Raw genomic sequence first — 22,791 nt, 5'->3', positions numbered from 1 at the left:
GCAAGTGATGTTGTGTACATGTGGTGTTGTGTACATGGTGTGCATGTGGTGTTGTGTACATGTGGTATTGTGTACACATTGTATAGGTGGTGCGGTGTACATGTGGCGTTATGTACACGTTGTGCAGGTGGTGTCATGTACATGTAATGTTGTACACACATTGTGTAGGTGCTGATGTGTAAAGGTGGTATTGTGTACATGTTGTACATATAGTACTAGTGTACATGTGGTATTTTGTGCATGTCGTACATGTTGTGTTGCAGGCATGCGGTACTATGTATGTTCCTTTTGCATTCGTGGCATTGTGACATGCGTATTCGTTGTGTTTTACTATGTGTACGTATGTACATTTGTTGTACATCAGATGTAGGAGTATGTATTGTGTCAGGTGTAGGTGTACGTGTCGTGATGTATATCAGGTGTGGGTGTATGTGTTGTGTTGTGTTGTACATCAGGTGTAGGTGTATGTGTCATGATGTATATCAGGTGTAGGTGTATGTATTGTGTGGTGTTGTACATTGTGTGTGGATGTATGTGTTATGATGTACATTGTGTATGTGTACATGATTGAAGAAAATAAAAAGGCACTAAGTGTTTGTTGGTTGTGGAAACCAATCTGGTATGTGTACGAAAAGGACAAAGATAAAGGTATAAGTGAAGGACCGATTAAAGGATAAGTATTAGTATTTCAGTTTTATTATGCATGTGATCTATAATTCTAACTTGTGATATTTACATGTGATTTATGATTATGGTTTATGATGATTTCATGTAATTCATGATTTTGATGTATGATAGTTTATGTTTTGAGCTAACCAGATGTGATATGTTTATTCATGATGATTTGATCAAACGACTAGTTTGACTTGTTGTGACAAGAAGTAAGCAGAATTATAGGTGTACCTTGTTGACAAGCTAATGATGAGGTATGATGTGAATTTATTTCAATTTATTTTGAGTCTAATGAAATTTATGTGCTTGGTACAGGAAAGCATGGAAATTCCCAATTAAGTGGTTGAAACTGGCTATAAGAATTAATAGCGTCAGTGAAAGGAATTGGAACAGGAAGCAGTATGTTGGTAAAGCACTTCAGGAGCAGGGCCATTGTAGGACACTGGTACCCAATAGTGCCCATTGATTTCCATGAGCATGTTATTATCAGTATGATGGTTTTGAGGCAAGAATATGCCTTGGTTTTTAGACTTTTCGATGCGAGGAAGCCTTGATAAGGGATGGACTACCCTGGATGGGGTTGCCAGTAGAACTTGGAAGGTGTGTGACTGCATGAAAGGGGGTGACCAAATTTCCCGGGGGAATGTGTAGCATAGAATGGAAGGTCAGGGATGGATTTTTTTTGGTCATTAGCATTACTAGATGGAATTAGATGCACATTGGGAGTGTGCCTTAGAACAATGAGTCAATAAATATTCACCAAGAGGACAAGTGGCTCAAGGATTGTAGCGTTATACATTGGATGCAGCTTTGACTTTAGTAATGGATTCTAGACTTCCTCGGAAGGAGGTGAATCTTGGTACTACTTTGAGGGTGGAGGTGTGAGCCTCTGGATTCCTTTATTGTAGATGCAGGCATCGTATGCTTTATTTGTTGGTTGAGTAAATGTGCATATGTGTACATTATTGTAAATATTGCATCGAGCTAGATTTATAAAGCTCTGTAAACAATATGGTTATTTTTTGGTTGAAGCAAATATGCATGAGTATATGTGGTTGTTATTGTAAATATCGTAATGAGCTATGTTATAAAGCTCTAATAAGTGGTATGATTGTCATGTTTTCAGCTGGTGGTCATTGTAAATACTGCAATGAGCTATGTTATAAAGTTCCATAGGCAGTATGTTTTGTTTTTAGCGGTTTGCTAGTTTATAGGTTTCATTGAACACCAAGGACATCTTCCCCCAAGGGTCAGGGTTATGTAACAACCCTGGTTAAAAATCCATGTAAAAAAATATAATACCAATGTCATGGGACATGTATTCCAAGTTGAATGGTGGGAAAAACATCCTAGTGGGGTGTCACTTTGGTTTATTAATGGCTAAGAAATTTGGCAAAGGATTTTAAAGGGAAAAGAGGTATTAATTAGTATTTTATTTATGAAAATAATGGAAAATAGGAGAAAAGGAAGGTGAAAGGTCACAGGTTGCATGTGAGGAGGAAAATGAAGAAAATAGAGACCTCATTAATAAAAAGGCTTCTAAGGATCATTTCATAGCTTTTGTCAGTATTATAATTTTGGTCAGTTTTAGCTTGGAGCTCTCTCTCTACTCTCTCTCTCATACTCTTGGACACTTCGATTTTTCTTGGAGCACTCTTAGAGGAGTGTGGCATACTAGGATTTTTGGAGCAAGAAGGCAAAGGAAGACTAGGAAAGTGCAAGAAGACATTGGGATCAAAAACTACAGTTGGATTTCTTTGCATGTATGATTTCCTTTCTAGTTTTGGCATGAATGGCACATGCATGTGGTTTCTTGGTTATGATTTGTCATTGGCATGGAGGATTTCTTGGATTGACAGTGGTTTTTCCTAGCCTTGTCATTTCTTGTATAACCATGGTGTTGTGGGTTTTATCTTTGTTTTATGGTTGGTGCTCATGTTCCTTTGGTTGTGGCTTAAGTTATTAGTTCTTGGAACCTTGGGTGGAAAAACACTCTAGAAGCCTTGTAATGGCTTGGGTTGAGTTATCAGTCTTGGAAGCCCTGGTTGAAAAAATGCTTTGGAAGCCTTGTGACAGCTTGGGTTGAGTTACTAGTCGTGGATGTCTTGGTTGGACAAATGATCTAGAGCCCCTGGTGGGTTGAGTTACTAGTCTTGGAGCCTTGGTTGGACAAACACTCTGGAGCTCGGCAACAGTTATGGATTGAGTTAATAGCCCTGGAGCCTTGGTTGGACAAATGCTCTGAAGCCCAGCTACAGTCATGGATTGAGTTACTAGTTCTGGAAGCTAGGTTGGAACAAACACTCTAGAGCCGTAAACAACTTGCGTAGAGGCTGATCTGGTGATGGTTAGTGATGTTCAACCATGAGGTGGAATCAATGGTTAAGGGTTGAGGTGGTTTGGCCTATGGAAGCCCTGGTTTGGTTTATGTTGGTTCATTCCATGAGGTCCCACATTCATGCTTGGAATATAACACGAGGATGATTGGCTAAAGAGATATTTGGTTCAGCCAATCTATGGTCGAGTGGAACATGGAAGTTTCGAACCTAGTTTAACTTTGTAATCATGATTAAGAGCTTCTTCTACTTGGTATTTTATGTCTAAATATATTGGTTGTTGGGTAGTGAAAGCCCCGCGAAACAAGTATGGGGTGCGAAGCCCGGAATTTTGGGTAATATTAGGGTAAAAGACTTTGCAGAAAGCGCAGAGCGCGAGCTATAAGAGGTTGAGTCAAAGGGTAGTCCGCCCGAAAATATTGTAAAGAAATAGTAATAGAGTCGGCCCGCGGTGGGATCGCAGGCCAAGGGAAAGTATAAATAGAGTGAGGCTCTATGAGGGAAAGGCAGTTCAGTTTTTGGATTTTTGATTCTATGATGTAATGGGTGAATAGTCTAAGAGCAGTTGTAAGTCTTATTTGAGGGAGTAGGGTAGAAGGTAGAGACTTTGCAGCTGTGTGAGCAGAGGCCTGGAAAGTTCGCAGCTGTGTGCGCGGACCCCTGCAACTGAGTGCGCAGGGTGGATCTAGATGTATTGTGGAAGATTGATAATAAAGATAAGTTTCTTCTGAATTCTGTGTTGATTACGACTGTACTCTTTTATGATAAATGTATTGTTATGATTTCTGCATTTGCTATGGTTGAATTCATGTGAACTATATTAATCTTGATGCGCAAAGTAACGAAAAGTAATAAATGTTTCCTTAAAGACCACTTTAACTAGATCAAACTAGTAATAAGTGATTCCATCTGTAATAAGTGCGATAAGGGTATTCCGATCTGCACGAATCTGGGGTAGCGTGAGGCTGCAGAACAGCGCACAAGTCCCAAACCACATCCAAGACATCCCCAGGGTGTAGAAACCTGGTTCCAGCGCCCTCCCCTGCTACCTCGGGTGAGACCTCAGTCCGCGCTTCGCGGACTGTTGCCGAAAGGGCAGGTAGCTGCGGGATTTGTTTGGCTAAATAATTCTTATGAACCTGTGTCAAGCCCATATATGCCAACCAATGGTTCCATTACTGGGACCGGGATCTGCCTAAGGGGTGTCTAATGTGGGAACATTGGAATCCTACAAAGAAAGAGCTCAAAGATTGGTGGGATCTGAAGCTCCACGAATTCGTGGTTCAGGAAAACAAGAACTCACAGATATCAGAAGAATAGTGGTTGGATCGCTATATCCTCATGGACATACATGAGATCTTCTTCGTAACATTCCCGATAGAATTGTATGAGTGGATTGCAAAGTTAGCTGATAGCGTGGGAAGGTGCAGATTAGACTAGCCAATAATGTGGACCGCAGACTAGTGCATAGACTAGAAGCCACTGAAGACAAACTCGCACGCGTGGTCGATCACTAGGTAGATCAAATCATTGGAGCATTTATCACTGAATTCGCAATAGATACCACTAGAAGCTACAGCGAAGCGGAAAGACAATTTCTCCAAGGACCGCGGGGTAGGTACATCAAGTCATTAAACACTTGGATTAAGATCCTGTTATGCGAAAAATAGATTATGCGCATACATTAATATCTGGGGTAACACAGAGTGGAAGAGGTTACCGAGGAACGGGAGGAGCAGGGAACAGTCCTCTGATTTCTATCTCATGGGAAAGCGAGGAAGATCTCGCTAGGTTCTTGCCCAGAAGTGTAGTCCGGTTGATTACAGAATGCCTTCCACTGATACCACCTCCATCTACGCCATCACCCCCATCACCCACATCACGTCCGCCCACACCACCTCAACCCTCACCACCTCTTCCACCACCTCCTAGAACAGGGATGGCGGCCGCAGTCAAGTTACCAACCTTTCAAGGTATAGGGAATGAAGATCCAAGCCGGTTTTGGTTTGTGATAAACTTCGTATGGGATGCGCAAGGTATAACAGATGAAAACATCAAAAAGGCTACGCTGGTCAGTGCACTCCAGGACCGTGCACTGACATGGTACATAAAACACTCAACCGACCATCCGAATGAAGGACTAGCAGCTATACAAGATGCACTTAATAAGGAGTTTGGCCAACCAAAGTCTAAGAACCAATCGATCATTGGGTTCAAGGAAATAGCAATGCTGCCTGGTGAAACCCCGTGGGATCTGGACCAAAGATTAAAGAGTACTATTCACGAAGCTAATATGATGTTGACTGACGGACAGCATTGCGCATGGTTTGTGGCATCGTTAACACCCCATCTAAGGACGGCTCTGTCACAATAGAAGATCTCAACCCAGGCCGAGGCACTAGAGACAACTATGAGGTTATACGCAACCCCGCTTCCGGACCCAAGGTTGGGAGTTCAGCAACTCCACGCGCAACTTCAGACCTTAAGTTTGGAAGTACAAAGCCTGAAGCAAGGAAGAATGCCTCGATCAAGGGTATAGCCGGAGGCAAGGTGTATTAAATGTAAAAGCCACACACATGACAAAGACCATTTCCCGGTCTTCGCGACTATCTAGCAGGAGGAGGCCCGATGCCATTAAAAGTGGAAGTCTAGACAGGACAAAATGCCACGCCTGTGCTCTGGTGTGCAATTTTCCAAGTGGGAGGGAAACATGCAATAGATAACTGCCATCTATTACAGAAGTATACCCAGACCTCACAACAGTTATATTGCAATTTTTTTCGATTAGTAGGACACGATGAGCAAACGTGTCGAAGTTACGACTTAATGATGGAATGGACCCCAGCCTACAGGGTACAGGCTGAAACACGGGGAGGATTTCAAGGACAAGGTCGGGGAAGAGGATGGGGACCCAGCTGAGGTTGCGGACAGATAACTTGTTATAATTGTGGTGAACAAGGACACTATGCTCATGAGTGCACGAACCCAACTAGGATCTCATGTCCTTATTGCGAACAGTTCGATCACGAATTGGTAGATTGTCCAACATTGCTTGCCCAATTAAACGAGAAAGGGGTGCTTCAACCTCTGCCAACCCAGAATGTCCAGATGATGCGTGCGAAACCCCGCGAAGAGGACACTAGTATAAATATGGTGCGAAGGAATAGCGTAACAGAAGGAGGGAACACAGGAGGGGCGCGAGGCAACCCACCTATGGGGAACCATACTATTGAGCTAAAGCAAGGAAGGGTGGGGCCAAGCGAAGATCAACTGAGCTTCATGAAAGCTGCCACCTCAGGTGAGAAGGACCAAATGAAAGCCAAAATGGACCCCTATATGATCACCTCCTTTCTTGATGCGTGCATGAAATTACTGCGGAATCAGAAGGTTGTCCAAGGGCTACAGGAGTTGATTACCAAGAGTCCTGAATTCAGCGAACCCCAAGAGGTCCGGAGGATAGGACGACATGCTCTACGCATTGGACGAGAAATGAGAATGACGGCGCAAATAGGAGATTATGAGATGGATCAACTCATCATGGATTTAGGCTTAGATGCAAATATAATACCTAAGCAAAACCCCAATCAAATGCATTACAACGACAATAGAAGAACCTCATGGGAACGTGAGAGTATCTGCACTATCAATTTTGAGGAGGAGAAGGAGCACTGGCATAATTGATTGCAGGGAGTTACAACACTCAACTGTAATAGGGTGACTCGATCGGCACGATGTGAAGAAGGACACCACCCGAAAGAGCAAGGCGAGACCACTAAAGACCAGCGCACATGTATAGTACAGGAACTGCCCAGTGCGTTGGTAGATAGGGCGCGTGCACCGATAGAAGGATCGGGGAAGTCCAGATACACAAGAAAGTTTCGACTCTGAATTGGAAGATATGCGCGGCGATTCAGTTGGCACAAAATGATAGCACGAAGAATACAGGTGTATGGCGGACGACCGACACTTCAAACAGACCACAGTGAACCACAGGATCATCAAGCTAGAGGGAACCTCCCCCATACGGCCCAATCGGACACTATAGGCATAGCTTCTCCCACCATAGATGGCGTCCATGACACGGTTTAGCAATTGTGGGCTGCCATTCAACGTGAAAAATGACGACTTGATGAGTTGGAACAAACTAAGGCCCGAATCTGTGACCACCGTATGAAGTTGGACAAAGCCATGGAGAAACTTCAATTAGAAGTAGTCGCTCTAGATGATGAAAAGGAATGGCCCAAGGAAACCAACATGGTTGGCTTTCCTACCTTGATAGGGCTGCACTAGAAGCCATAGAGGCGCACACACCATAATTTCGTGATAGAAGCAGGAGAACAACTAGGATGCTTGCGACCCGGGTGAGTGAGGAACTGGGGGGACTCGCGAGAAGGGTTCACCCTTCTGACTATCCATCAAGGGTTCAGTCCCAGCACCGCGAGTAGTTGGAAGAGGGTGCGTGACTATAAAACAGGTTGTTGTACAATGGCACGATACGACCACCGGCCCCTTGGAGAAACCGCATCTGCGACCTTGGGGATTCGCGGCTACAAAGGAAAGATGGAAAGTGACCATTAAAGACAGTGCTCATGGTATAATGGTGCATTTAAAGCACCTTGAAGCAAGTGGTGGGCCATTAAGGCAAAAGGATAACCATCCAAATCGCATTTATGAGCTATCACAAGAACAAGCTGTTGATTTTAGGTTCAATCAATATATAAACAGCACAAAGGTCACACCACCACGTCATACTATCCAGCAAGAAAATCGGCCCGTATTACCTACGTCATGAGCAATGAGGAAGTTGAAAACAGTCTGTGCTTTCTGGCATTGCCACAACAATACAAAGATGTCATCTTGAAACGAGGGCGTAGTTCAGTTGGCTAAGCTCAAACGAGACCCCTTCCCGGGAAGAGTGAATGGCAGTCGCCTAAAGCTCTATACAGGCAGGCCGACCACCTGACTAACTATTCCACAGAGAGTCTCACCGCTCCGACCAGTTGAAAGAGAGTGAGGGACGATAAAGCAATCTGGGGAAAAGATGCGTCGGTATCAGGGTACGTGTACAATTGGCCTACAATCAGAGGCATGCTTCCGCGAACAAAGCCACGCGGGTGTGCCGCTCCAAGGAATGATGACCATTAATACCACTATTCATGACAAGATGGCTGCATTATGGAAAAAGGGAGCAGGTGGCGGGCAATTAAGAGCCATCGTATGAGCCAGATATGAAATGATCGACCACAGATTTCACACGGGAAGGTTACACGAGCTGGAACGAGCGGTAATCCGGGCATTTGAAGTTTGCATGGCTTATAAATCACCATGGGGAATCCGCTGGGCAACCTACGCTTTGGAAATACAGATGGAACTTGTCATCATCATTGCACCCGGCATGCGCTCGAAGGTAGTAATCTGGCCGAAGAAGGGGCAGGACTCTTTAAGGAGTCTGATATTGACAGTTGCGGGTATCCTGCAGGCTGCAGCTTCGCTAGCAGGGGATGTATCGAAAAAAAGGGAATGCGAAGTAGAATTGGTCCGGATGTCGTCACCCCGCCTAGGGGTAGGATGGCGCGTTACAACATAACAATAGAAGGATGGATAGACAGTGACCACAAGTGGAGATGCAGTCAATAAGTTGCCTCTAATGGTTCTCGATGAATGGGATCCGGCAGACGGCCAGGGTCTTGCAAAATTGCAACACAAGTTGCAGCGGATGGTGCGAAGAGAAGATACATCGGTCAGGAAGGGCTATGGTGGTACCAAGAGGTCCTGTATGCGGCTCCCCCGCTCATGCTAAAATCCTTAGAGGGGGTGTTCTGTGTTAACCGAGCAGAGTAGAATGAGCATCATCGGTTGCGAGATATGGTAGAAACGCTGAAGCCAGAAAAGTGTTGCAAGAACATTCGGATGACGAGCACCACTCAATGAAAGGTGAACCATGAAGCCAAGATTGAGCATCTAGCCACATCGTTCAGTGACTCAGGACGAGTCACGATGATTGTGTTTGGGGATTGTTGGGTAGTGCAAGCCTCGCGAAACGAGTATGGGGCGCAAAGCTCGAAATTTTGGGTAATATTAGGGTAAAAGACTCCGCAGAAAAAGAGAAGCGCGAGCTATAGTAGGTTGAGTCAAAGGGTAGTCCACCCAAAAATAATGTAAAGAAATAGTAATAGAGTCGGCTCGCGGAGGGATCGCAGGCCAAGGGAAAGTATAAATAGAGCGGGGCTCTATGAGGGAAAGTAGTTCTTTTGGAAGATGGAATGTAATGGGTTCTGAAAGGAAATAGCTTGAAAGCATCTGTAAGTCCAAGTCAAGGGAGTAGGGTAGAAGGTAGAGGCTCTGCAGCTGTGTGCGCAGAGGCCTGGAAAGTCCGCAGCTGTGTGCGCGGACCCCTGCAACTGAGTGCGCAGGGTGGATCTGGATGTATTGTGGAAGATTGATAATAAAGATAAGTTTCTTCTGAATTCTGTGTTGATTGCGACTTTACTCTTTTATGATAAATGAACTATTATGATTTCTGTAATTTCTACGGTTGAATACATGTGAACTGGGTTAATCTTGATGCGCGAAGTAACCAAAAGTAATAAATGTTTGCTTAAAGACCGTTTTAACTAGATCAAACCAGTAATAAGTGATTCCATCTGTAATAAGCGCCATAGAGGTATTCTAATCTGCGCGGATCTGGCGTAGCGCGAGGCTACAGAACAGCGCGCGAGCCCCAAACCACATCCAAGACATCCCCAGGGTGCGGAAACCTAGTTCCAGCACCCTCCCCTGCTACCTCGGGTGAGACCTCAGTCCGCGCATCACAATCGAACTTCGTGCAAGGGCCGGCCGCGTCGACCAGATACTCCAAGAGCAGAAAATTGATATTGAACAGCTACGGCTCTACCGAAATGAAGCAGTCACACAAAAACAACATATGGAAAAGGTAGTAGTCGAAGCTTGTTTAGGTGCTCAGGCGTTAGATATTATAGAGGACTTGCATGTTGAAGCACAGATTCATACGTTGGCTACGGAGTTCCGAAGGACAAAAGAGGAGGCCACACGGCTGCAGCTCGAACTCACCGCACAGATCGCCGAGTTGAAATTGCAGGTCCCACCACCAACGCCCCCAGAGGTCGTAGTACAATGCAAGAACATTATTGATATGGGGCGCGCAATGCTTGCACGATCACTTGAAGAATGTACCGAGTTGCTAACTTAGTCGATTGATATGCTCACTGTCCTTCAGGAAGATCCCACACTTCGCAGGTTAGAAGCAGAGGCCCGGGAACTTCAGCACGCCTACGATCAGCTCCGGGGAACCGCGTATACCGTTGTTATCCCGCAACGGTTGGCTAAGATGAGGGAGGTGCAGGACATGAAAATCCAAGCAGAAGTCGCTTGACAAAAGGAAGTCATGGTGAAAGCTCGTATCTAGCCATGGTTGGACAAGGCATTTGCAGTTTCAACCACCATAGAGCATAAGGTAGCACACACGAAGGCCGAATGTGCTAGGATGGAGATAGCCGAGATTGGGGCAGAAATATCGGTACCACAGGTGGAATGGATGCAGCGCATGATGGAAGAATTTGCTGCTAATACCAGCGACACACAGAAGTTGTTGACTGATCTCCGCGCAAAGATGGATGCACCAGCTCAGTGACTCGGGATGAGTCACGATGATTGTGTTGGGGGATTGTTGGGTAGTGAAAGCCTCGCGGAATGAGTATGGGGTGCGAAGCCCAGAATTTTGGGTAATATTAGGGTAAAAGACTCCACGGAAAGCACAGAGCGCGAGCTATAGGAGGTTGAGTCAAAGGGTAGTCCACCCGAAAATATTGTAAATAAATAGTAATAGAGTCGGCCCGCGGTGGGATCGCAGGCCAAGGGAAAGTATAAATAGAGCGAGGCTCTATGAGGGAAAGGCATTTCAGTTTTTGGATTTTTGATTCTATGATGTAATGGGTGAATAGTCTAAGAGCAGTTGTAAGTCTGAGTCGAGGGAGTAGGGTAGAAGGTAGAGGCTCTGTAGCTATGTGCGCAAAGGCCTAGAAAGTCTGCAGCTGTGTGCGCGGACCCCTGCAGCTGAGTGCGCAGGGTGGATCTGGATGTATTGTGGAAGATTGATAATAAAGATAAGTTTCTTCTGAATTCTGTGTTGATTGCGTTGTACTCTTTTATGATAAATGTATTGTTATGATTTCTACATTTGCTACAGTTGAATTCATGTGAACTGGATTAATCTTGATGCACAAAGTAACCAAAAGTAATAAATGTTTGCTTAAAGTCCGCTTTAACTAGATCAAACCACTAATAAGTGATTCCATCTGTAATAAGCACGATAAGGGTATTCTGATCTGCGCGAATCTGACGTAGCATGAGGATGCAGAATAGCGCACGAGCCCCAAACCACATCCAAGACATCCCCGGGGTATGGAAACCTGGTTCCAGCACCCTCCCCTGCTACCTCGGGTGAGACCTCAGTCTGCGCTTCACGGACTGTTGCCGAAAGGGCCAGTAGCTGCAGGATTTGTTTGGCTAAATAATTCTTGCGAACCTGGGTCAAGCCCATATAAGCCAACATTGGTTTATATGTGGATTCTATGGACATTGTATCCTTATTATTTATGTGGTTTATATGCTAGTTATGAGCATGTTTTATGACAATGATGATGTATGGCTCTCATCATGTTTTGATTTTTAAATGAATGAACAACGAATATGTGACCTAATAGATGATAATGCAGCTAATTTGATAAGGAATCAATGCTTCTTAACAATTCTCAGATAAACATGAGACCCCTATGCTTAGATATGTTGTTATGACATGTAGATTACATGTTCATGATCTGTTTGACAAAATGTGTCATGGTTGGGCTTGGTTAGGTCAAGTCCTTAATCAAGTTTTGTGTTAGAGGCTTTATCTTGGTGACATTTATTGTGTTGTAAAGTCTCATCAAGTCCCGAGTGTTGGAAAAATAGAAACATAGTAAATATTTTCTCGATCTTTATAATTACTTGTGATGTTACTTATTATTATGATTCTTTATATCTTCTATCTTTAGTTCATCAAGCTATTACCAAAAGTAGCAGCAAATAAAAAAATGAACACAAGATGTAGGCACATGCCAGGGAAAAACCCCCCTTGGGGAAAACACGGTCAAAGTAATTCTTCCTTTCAATAGTATTCTTTGAGACTCTTCACCCTAGACCTTGACCAGACCTTCCCTCCACACCAAGTCAAACTCCATAAGATTGATCTCTACCCAACAACTTTGACTATGCAGCAGCTAACAACTTTCGACAGCAGTCCAACTTTGGAGACTTCATTCTCCCAATCCAAAACATGAAATAGAGAGAGACCACCACCAAAATTTCAATTTTCCTTAACTCCTTAGACTCCCCCAAATTCACATTCACTTCATCTTCCCGACAATTGACTTTCCCAGCTTCCTACTTCGCATTTCTACCCAACAAACAAATTTTCACACTTCTTTCCAGTAGAGAGAGAATGAGAAGTGATGCTCCAAATGAATTCAAAGTCTTTCATTTTATAGGCTTCTTGTGCGGTCAGATAGGTCCTTAGACCGACTTGATCTTTTCTTAGGATGACATGGTGTGCAGGTTACATAATTCATATTTGACTCAATACTTAACCTTTTTACATGATTCAAAAGCCCAAGAAGGGTCTCTTTAAATGTACAATAATTCTATAGACCCATAATAAATCCTAGAAGTCCTCAATGGGGACCTTGACCTAAAACATGGTGACTCAAGCATGAAACCCATGCTTTAATAAGTCACAATAATAATAATTTTCTTTATTCTTTTGACAAGTACATTACATAATGACTCAAGTAAATTATTGAAGATTGAACATATTTACTTTTTCCAACGCTCCCTCTTAAATAGGGAGGTATTCATAATATACATATATAATGGAAGATCTCAAACTATATGAACCATGAAGAACTTTAGGTACTGCAATGCCATGGACTAGATTCTTGACCAAGGTAATCTATCCAACTAGTCACTCAACAATTTAGGCACCACAATGCCATGGACTAGATTCCTGGCCAAGGAAATATATCCAGGTGGGACTAAGGTGGACTCAAGATTTCAGCCCCTCTAGGTACCATCGGGCTTACTTGTTAACCACCAACCCAATAATTCAGGTGTGTAACAGAGCTCGATAATCAACACCACCTTTCTAACTTCGAGGACTCAGACATCAACACAAAGTGTCAACCAGATGTCTCCCAAGGCAATGCTTCACTTGCAAAGCCTCAACACCCCTTGATCCAACAGATCAAGAATAACTAATCTCTCCCAATCAAACTGATTGGTAACCAACATGCTTTCCTTCGAGAGATTCACCTGTACAAACACAACCCCAATCAATAACATACTTTCACATGTACATAATCAAATACAAACCTCTAGGTTCTTCCGAGTGACAAATGTTACTTCTCAATTTTCCATAGTAGGACTATCAACTGAATCTTTGACAGAATATTCCTCATACATTTTTTCTTCCTACTTTATATGCACCAACATAGTCGAATCTCGCTTTCCTTCTTTCAACAGCACTTCAAAATGCATTCTCCAATTTCCTTTTTCCTATTCATGGTCTTCACTTAGACTTACGGATGTTAGTCCTGGTCTAGTGCATGGCACATGAAGCAGAGAACCATATATGTCACTCCCTCTCAACCAAGAAGCACCTCTTTATCCAGACTCCCTCTTAATATTAGGGAGATCTCTTATATTCATGCTTCCTCCAAGAGATCAGCTTCTTCTTTTCGACACCGAAGAATCTTTCATGGTTTCCAACTATTTCATCAGAGTTATTATCATCCTCATCATGTTTATCATAGCGAGCATCTTTACCAAGTTGAAGATTTTGTATTAGCACAGCTTTCTTGTTACATCGAACATCTTCACCAAGTTGAACATTGTGTACCTGCGCAAATTAGATAGAAAGTACAACCAAATATATAGAAGCATGATGTTTAGCCATATCAAAAACATAGAAGCATTTCAACTTTATTCATATCAGATACCCAGAATTAGTTATAAGCAAGAAACATATACTCTTCAACATCTTGCTAGGGACTTTATACACCCTAGACTCCTTCATAAGATCATTCATTCCATATAGGGTTTCAATGTGTCTTCCAAATGTATAACATACCTTACTACAACATATAGAAAACCCTAGACATATTTCAAAATAAATATAGATTTTCAAAGCATCTAACAACATTTCAAAATACATATGTTAGATTTATTACTAGGGATTCATATAAATCCTAGATTTCATACAAACAAATCAATCAAATTCAATCATAGCTTAGTCATCAACTTGACCAGCTTCCACCAAGGTTAGTTCCAAGCCCCCAGATTTTCAAGCATCAATCAGTGATTAACATGACCAACTACTACTAAGGTTACTTGCAAACCCTATATTTCAATTTTCACAAATTCAACAATCTTATACAAATCTCAAATCATCATATTCCGTAGATTTTACTTTGACTAAGTTTTAATTCCAAAACCTCATATTTCCAATCTCAAAAATCATTTTATGCATAAATCTCAGATTGTTATATTTCACACATACTAAACAGCTTTTAACTTCACTAGGGTTTAGCTATAACACTCCATATTTCCAAACATCAACATCCTAGAAACTCAGACAAGGATTCATTGAATCCTAAGACTCATGACCATCACTAGGTCATCACACATATCTAGGAATCCATAACCATGCATAAGCATATCATATGTCAAATAACATAAATACAAATAACCTAGACCAAGCTATGGATTCAACCAAGAAGAACATATTTAAATATGCCTATATTTCATTATCATGCAAAGACATTTCATATCATGTGTTAGTCAAACCCAACTTCTTAACAATATCAAATAAGAGTTAGACACACAATCATTTGATTACTCTAGGGGTTGATCAGACAAACACACACATACCAAGTAGATCAATTCTAAGATAATATAAGGGTCTTGCTCACACATTCCACCAAATCTCAATGAGCTAGGGTTCCAATGTGGAAACGTAGAAAACCCTATATTACCATAACTTCAAAGGTTTCGAGATTTTAGACCTTATCATTCCATCCTAACAAGTTAGGATTTCCCGATCATACCAAAATCCCAAAGATGAAATCATCAATAAAGACTTCAACTAGCATTTCACAATATCCCTAATCAGCTTATGGTTTCAAACATTCACAATAGCATACCCTCCAGTTAGGGTTTTCCAGAATGTAATATCCCTCCCCTTAATAATAAATAATAAATAATAAATAATAAATAATACAAAAATAATAATTAATTCAACTTAACTTCGAGACGAAGTTCCTTAAAGTGGGAGAGTATGTAATATCCCTCCCCTTAATAATAAATAATAAATATTACAAAAATAATAATTAATAATATAAATTATAAATAATAATAAATAAATCACTTAATAATAATAAAAATAATAAATCATAAATGTTAAATAATAAATGATATTAAAAATTATATAAAAAGAAATAAGTAATAAAAATAATAAAAATAAAAATAGTAATAACCATACTAAAGCTCTAGATAAAAATAAGGAAACTATCAAAAAGAAGGAAATAAAACAAGAAAAGGAAACTATCAAAAAGAAGGAAATAAAACAAGAAAAGGAAACTGTCAAAAAGAAAGAAATCAAAAGAAAGTTGCATGAGACACATGGAGTGTGTGCATGTGGTTCCTCTTCCAATGTTTGTTCTATTTAATAAATGGCGAGGAAGATGGGAGGCATTCATGCATTCCATCTTTCCGAGATTCTGTCTTTCATTCTCTTGGGAGAATGGTATACTAAGACCTAGGAGTCACTGGCAGCAGTACGTTGATTAAGGGCTCGGGGGTGGCCAGTTGTAGCAAGACGTTGCACAATTGAGCCTACGGTTGGGTGGAGAGTCGTCCCCAAAACCTTGTTGCGGTAAGCCTACTTCGACCATAGGTAAACAGGTAAGCACTATTCATTCAATTTGAATTGTTAATGAATTACATGTTTATTGGGCTAGGTAAGTGCCACTCTCATTTAAATTAATGTTAAATTAGATATTTATTTTTTGGACTGTTACATATGAATCTAAAACTGGCAACTAATCGTTTAAATCTGAGCTGGAAATGATTTTATTTTTCTTCATTACAGGAGCTCAAAACTATGTCATCTTTTCTATTCCCATCCATCCTAAAAGAAACATCAAACCATAGTCTTTTGTCTTCAAAAATAGGGTACCAAAAAGTTCTTCTAGACTAAAGTAGAATTTTCAGCAAGAATTTTCAGCAACATGATCATAGTTGGCATGTTCTTCAAAATCTGGAAAAATATTTTCCTCATCAGGATTGCAAAACTTTTCTACCTTTATAATGAAAATCCGAAATCTCAACTAAATTATAATAGCTAACGATTATGAAACTTAAAACAATTTAAGATAAATAAATAAATTGGAAAATGAAATTTGCATTTAGCATTCTGAAGTGAAAATGGAGAAATATTAAGAATTATCCTTATACATTATATGTATATGTATAGTATAAAGGTTTGTATTAAAAAGTTTGAAGTATAACTAAAATTCAAAATATCATTTTTGAAAATACCCATTTTTATAATGATTTACAATGACAGTGACATTGGTTTTTCTTAAATTCCACATATTTCAGTGTTGAAATTAAAATATACAATATACAAATAGTCAATATCATAGAAGTCAAAATAAATTTTATATGGAGATAGACTTTACATGGATATTTTCAAAATCAATCATGAAGGATGATTATGGATTAGGAAAAATGAAATTGGTGAAATGTTACAGTTGTATGTTTAGTATTTGTATGTAAATTGTATAATCTATTAAAGTAATAGAAGTTGTTAATGAATTTATATAAGCGACATTTCATTATATTAAAAGGGAATTTAGATATGAAAATGGAAAATTATAGAACATGAAATAGTAATGGGTAATAACCTGTCTACTCTTTTCTTCTTTTATTTTGGTGATTAATTGTAAGAAAATATTCATGGTATAATTATTTTGAAATATTGACCCTGTTTTGATTTTATTTCTATTAGAATGTTTTTCCCCTTTTTCCTTGTAGTCATGTTTTAACATAGAATTATGTTGGCTATTAGGTGGCCTTTGAAATTAATGTGAATCTTCACTTAGTGAAGATTATTTTTCTTGTCCAATTTTGTGCATGTTTATAGTTATGGTTACATCTCATTTTCCATGCATTAATCAAAAGTGGAATCAATTCTTTTGATATCTTTTTATATTTCATAAACTATAACCTGAAGGAAATTTTGTGGTTAGGTAAAGAAGATATAACAAGCAATTCATAACATTAAGAAATTTCATATGAGGATGACACCTCTTTATATGCTCCTTGCAACACACCTATTTTCACAAAGATGATAATAAAATTATGGTGGTATTGATGAGTCCACAAAGAAATCAATATGCATCTTATCTACTTGATAATGTAAAATTAAAAGCTTGGAATGAACTTGTAAAAGAGACCATTAAACATGAAGTGGCATACATGCAAAACTAGTTTAGTTAATATGTAAATTAAAGAGACACTAGCTATTTGGCGAAGGTGTGAGAAAATAGTGGTGTAATTCCAGGGAACTAATAAATATAAACCTAAGATAACAAGATACTAGCCTTGGGAGAACAACAAACCTATTATTAGAATAAGGTGATGGAAAAATATATAGACAACAACCTTAAGAAGTGGAAGCAACATTAATGATCAACTAACACAGTTGAATAATAAAAAGGGTCATTGTCAAGGGCCTGAAGGGTATGATAACATTGAATTAAAGAAGTGAAACCATAATAAAATTCATCAATTTGAGAAGATAATTTATGTGATAGTAACAATATTTCCTAGTGTAACAATTTTATACATTTCAGAGAGAGGAGGAAAATAAACTAGTATGACTAAAGGTGAGAAAACAAGGCCAATTTAATAATATTTCTATCTTTGAAGCTAGTAGACACGGAGTGGATTGGTCAACATGATTGGTAAGGGTCAAAGTGATGGCCTATAGAAGTGTCATTATAGGAAGTTCTAAGCACTTGTAATCGGTGAGAAATGACAAATGATAAACTAGGAAAATGTTCCAAGGATAATAATTGTTTAACTTTTTGAAAAAGAAATACATGATGTAGACTAATGAGAAAACATTGAGCATGAAGTGTAGGAAGAAATATTGTTGGAAATATAGTTGGAAACTCTATAATGAGACTTTGATATGGATTACATATAAATTGGCAAAAGAAGTGAGATTCAACTAATAAAGGGTGCAATTGAATAAATTTCACTCACGAGTGGATTGATCATATATTGTTACCTCATACAAAACAACTTACTAGTGCGCGTCATTAGTATTGAAAGAAGTTATTGCCAAAATACAATGGGCATACCAAATCATTCATAGATGATAATGATGGTAGTGGTTCCAATCATTTCAAAGTCTAAACTGAATATTTAATGAGTGAAAATTAAAGTGGAAGAATCCCTATTCCAACTTGAACATGGGTGAATCTATGATAATAGAGATCAAGTGGAAACTTGATGAGAAAAGCAAATCTTTTTAGGATGAACAATGAAAATTATGCAACTAATGAATAAATCATGAGGGGGCAACAAGCCCTCATGCAGGTAGATTAAGCATAAAATAAGACTTAAATAAGATGACCTCTTGTATGTGTGCTACTTGGATAAGAAAAATATGTATAGTGATCATGGAACTTTAACTTGATATTGATGATTTAAATGATTATACAAATGCTAACATATTAGCAATGAATTTCATTGGGGAAGGAAGAATAAGTGATGAGAGATTAAGACTGAAGATGGTGAGGCTAAGTTGAAATTTAACGATGTACTTAGATGAGTATACCTAATATAAATAACATGAAAAGATTATCTAAAAGTAATTGGTAACTTGATAGAAACATGACACTAATAACACTAGCGAGATAACATAAATCCTAGATGGATGTTGAATGTTTGTACAAGTAAATGAAATTGATGAATCATGATAAGAATACTTATAGAATATTATTCTATATTTGTATTGAAATGTATCTCAGATTAACGATGTTTCATGATATGATGGTATGAGGATGATCATGCTCATGTGGTTCATATTTATATAGTTGTTACAATAGTGATGATGTATACTTATGATGATGATGATATGCATAGGCATTATAATGTTATGTCTAGGTATATTGACATATTCATTTACTACGTGATGATAGGTATTTAATGTTGAATACTCATGATGGATATGATATGCATAACATGGCATAGGAATTATGATGCTATAATATGAGATTTAGTTACATATGGTTCATTTATTATGTGAAGTCATGATATGTCTTTGATGTAAATATGTTGATGTCATAACTTATGATGGTATTTCATGAAGTGAAGCATATGATAGTTTCATACAAATTTATGACATGCATAAGCATGCGGTTCGTTATTATTCATAATGATGAATGTTCTCATGATGACATGCAAGACTTGGCATGTGGATTATTTTCTATGATACTATGATGGTATAGCTAATGCATTGGTTGCATATTGAGGTGTGATGATTGACAGGACTCCACAAATAGGCCGAGAGGGCCGGTTTATTTGATGATCTCGTGCGAGCCCATACGCACGAGGGAGAATAAGTAACACCATATGGGCTGGGGACAAACTCAATCAACACTACATATGCCAAAATAATACATTATTGAAAGTCAAGATGCCTTGGCAATTCTACACAAAAACAATATGGACTGTTAATTTATTTTAAAAATCACAATCTGGCCCAGAATGTATAAATGAATTCTAATTTAAAAACCAAAACAGTTAGAATATGCCCCATTAAAATAACAATGATGATTTAATGAAAAACTTAAAACGGAAATTTCTGTTGTTTGATCGGAAAATTTTGTTGTTCGCATTTAGAGGGGTGGTTATGATTCGGAATATTGCTTTTCACGGACATTTTGTTGATGTCGAACGAGAAATTTAATGCGTGTATTTAGTGAGTAGTTAAAATTTGGACAATTAGATTTTACAGGCCAATTGTAAGATTTTACATGCAGCGCCTTCCAAGGGACCCAATAACAAAATATGAGGAGTATATATATCTGAGCTCTCAGAATTCTAATGGATCATAACTCTAGCTCATTCGCGTTGCATTCTCTCACTGAGTGCAACATATATTCAGCGAGAATTAAGATCGAAATGGGTGGAGGGCTATCACTATGTTTACTCATAATGTTGGTCTCATAATGTTTACTCTGTCTACACTTGCAATTGGGAAGGCAACAATGACAAGGAAGTGGACCCATTAAGGCTAAAGCACACGGGCACCTCTAAGCTATGTCAGTGTAGGAATGAGGGAGAAAGTTGCACTCAAAGCCAAATTCGATGCAGATTGACAACGCTTATAGTGTGTGTTATAAACCGCCCTTGTTTCACAAAACAATGAAAATTCCACTATACTAAAAATCAACAAGGTGAGAAATTAAACGCTTAACTCTATAGTTTCATGTAGGTGAGTGATATTAGGATGGTCAATTTTTCTGAGTATCTCGATCTCTGACAGAAGACTCTCCTGTAACTTTTTGTTAAGCCGTCCGGTTGCAATTTCCTTGATAGCAACATCATAACCCTTGAATTTGTGCTTTGCATGCCATACTACCGAGAACGAGCCGGATCCAATCTGCTCAATGACTGAGTAGTCCCCTATCTCCGCGGGCTGATTTCCATATTGTGCCATCACAGATAACAGTAGAGCTAAATTGTTCTTCGAGACCAACTCTTGAAATTGGTTTCTATCAATTGTACAGTATTGGCTTGTATATCATTGCATTGGGGAATCCAGCAGAGCCAGGGAGGATTCAAGTAAAGCATCAGAACACGAAAGACTAAATGCCCAGATGCAAAAAATCAGTTGGAGAAGGCGATGCCCACAGGTGATTTAAATTAAAGGCTTAAACACAGAAAAGGAAATCGCAATGATATAAAAAAAATGTTTCTGAACGCAATTCTCTTAAAATCCATAAAATAAAAGGGGAGGGGTTTAAAATTTAACCAAAATGGGCCCAAAATACAGTCATGCTTAAGGAGTGTAATGAAATCAAATCAGCCCATGTAAACAAAATTGAAGGATCCCACGTCCTGAATTTACGCAAGAAATCTACCCAGGTGAACGAAATTGATAAGCAAAATCAGAAATTCAAACCCTCCCCGAGAACTGATACCATATGTAACAGTCCAACATACGAAGGAATTCGGAGAATGGTGAACTCACGCATTAACACATATACTCAGATGTTTTTGGGTATATACCAGAGAGTTTTAATGAGGTTTTAGCCCAAACAGCTCAATATAACTCATCTCAAGAAAAAAAAATTAGGCAAGACAAGAAAGGATAAACACTAATTCCCAATAACAGCGCATGCCAGAGAATTTCCACCAACTTGCCACAATGCAAAATAGAGTCAACAGAGATGTCCACAACATCAAACGACCTTCAAAAAAAAAAAAATAAGCAATCCGTTCAGCCTCTAGACTGACCAGGTGGTTGTACTCTGCCAACCGAGTCGACCCATTTCTCAACCTACACATAAAATGAATACCGAAGAATGCCTTTGAATTGATACCCAAGTAAACATAGATGACAGTTCTGCATCCAAACCCACCTTAACGTGCAGGGCTTCGGCTTTTTCTCCTCACTGGGTGATTTTTGTGTGCTGTGAACCGAGTTCTTGATCATGGCTGAATTCAACCACCTCTTTTGAAAGCGTCTAGGTAGGTGTACCGTCTTCTGGAAACGTTTAGAGCGTTAAGAAGCCCGGAAGCTAAGTCTTCGAACGCTTCAAAATATTAAAAATTATAGAATGTTAGAACGAAACTCGTCCGAGGAATGATCATGAATTTTCACTACCAGACAGAAACATTAAAAAAGTAAACAAAAAAGAGCTCACAGGATTTGAAAAATGTCGGGTCAATTGCCCTTTTTCTAAGAGTCGTGGGAAGATTGCGCGAAGCACTCTCGGCGGCGGTGATGATGTCGCGTGTTTCTGAAGACCAGTGGATGATCAACTTAGGATATTGGAAATTTGTATTATTGGTACTTGGAAGTAGAAATTCTCCTGACAAAAGTGCCCCTCATTTATTTATTAATTTTGCTAAGAAAGCCATTCGCAATTGTTATTGGCTCAGTTGCGGGCTAACGGTCGCAGAAAGTTAGCGACGGTTTAAGCCAATGAAGTCAGATTTCATCATTGGGAGTTTCACACGGCCAGTTGAGCTGATTTGTTTGATAAAACAGCTGTGGTCTGACAGTAATAGTAGACTGGTCACGGTTTAAGCCAATTAAGTCAGATTTAGTAGCTGAGAATATTTACCCAATTTAATTAAATCTGTTGTTTCGATGAAAATATAATCCAATAAATTCAGATTCGACTTTCAACACATATATGAAAGTATTTACTTGAAAATTTCGTGAGCCATCCTATGAAGATTCCTTCTCTGAGCCATCCAATGAGAATTCCTTCACTGTTAATAATTAAAGGAGCAACATGAAAATCCTTAAGCTATCCAAAGAAAACTCCTCCACTATGAATAATGAAAAACAAGAATTAAAAGACTGTCAAAGATAGAGTGCCGAGACACTCGAGAGAGTGACACGGAAATCCTAAAGCCATCC

This window comes from Pinus tabuliformis, chromosome 5_2 (assembly GCF_031772625.1).
Source record: "Pinus tabuliformis cultivar Carrire ecotype Pingquan chromosome 5_2, CPIR1, whole genome shotgun sequence".
Classification (NCBI taxonomy): domain Eukaryota; kingdom Viridiplantae; phylum Streptophyta; class Pinopsida; order Pinales; family Pinaceae; genus Pinus; species Pinus tabuliformis.
This window is presented reverse-complemented; position numbering follows the sequence as displayed.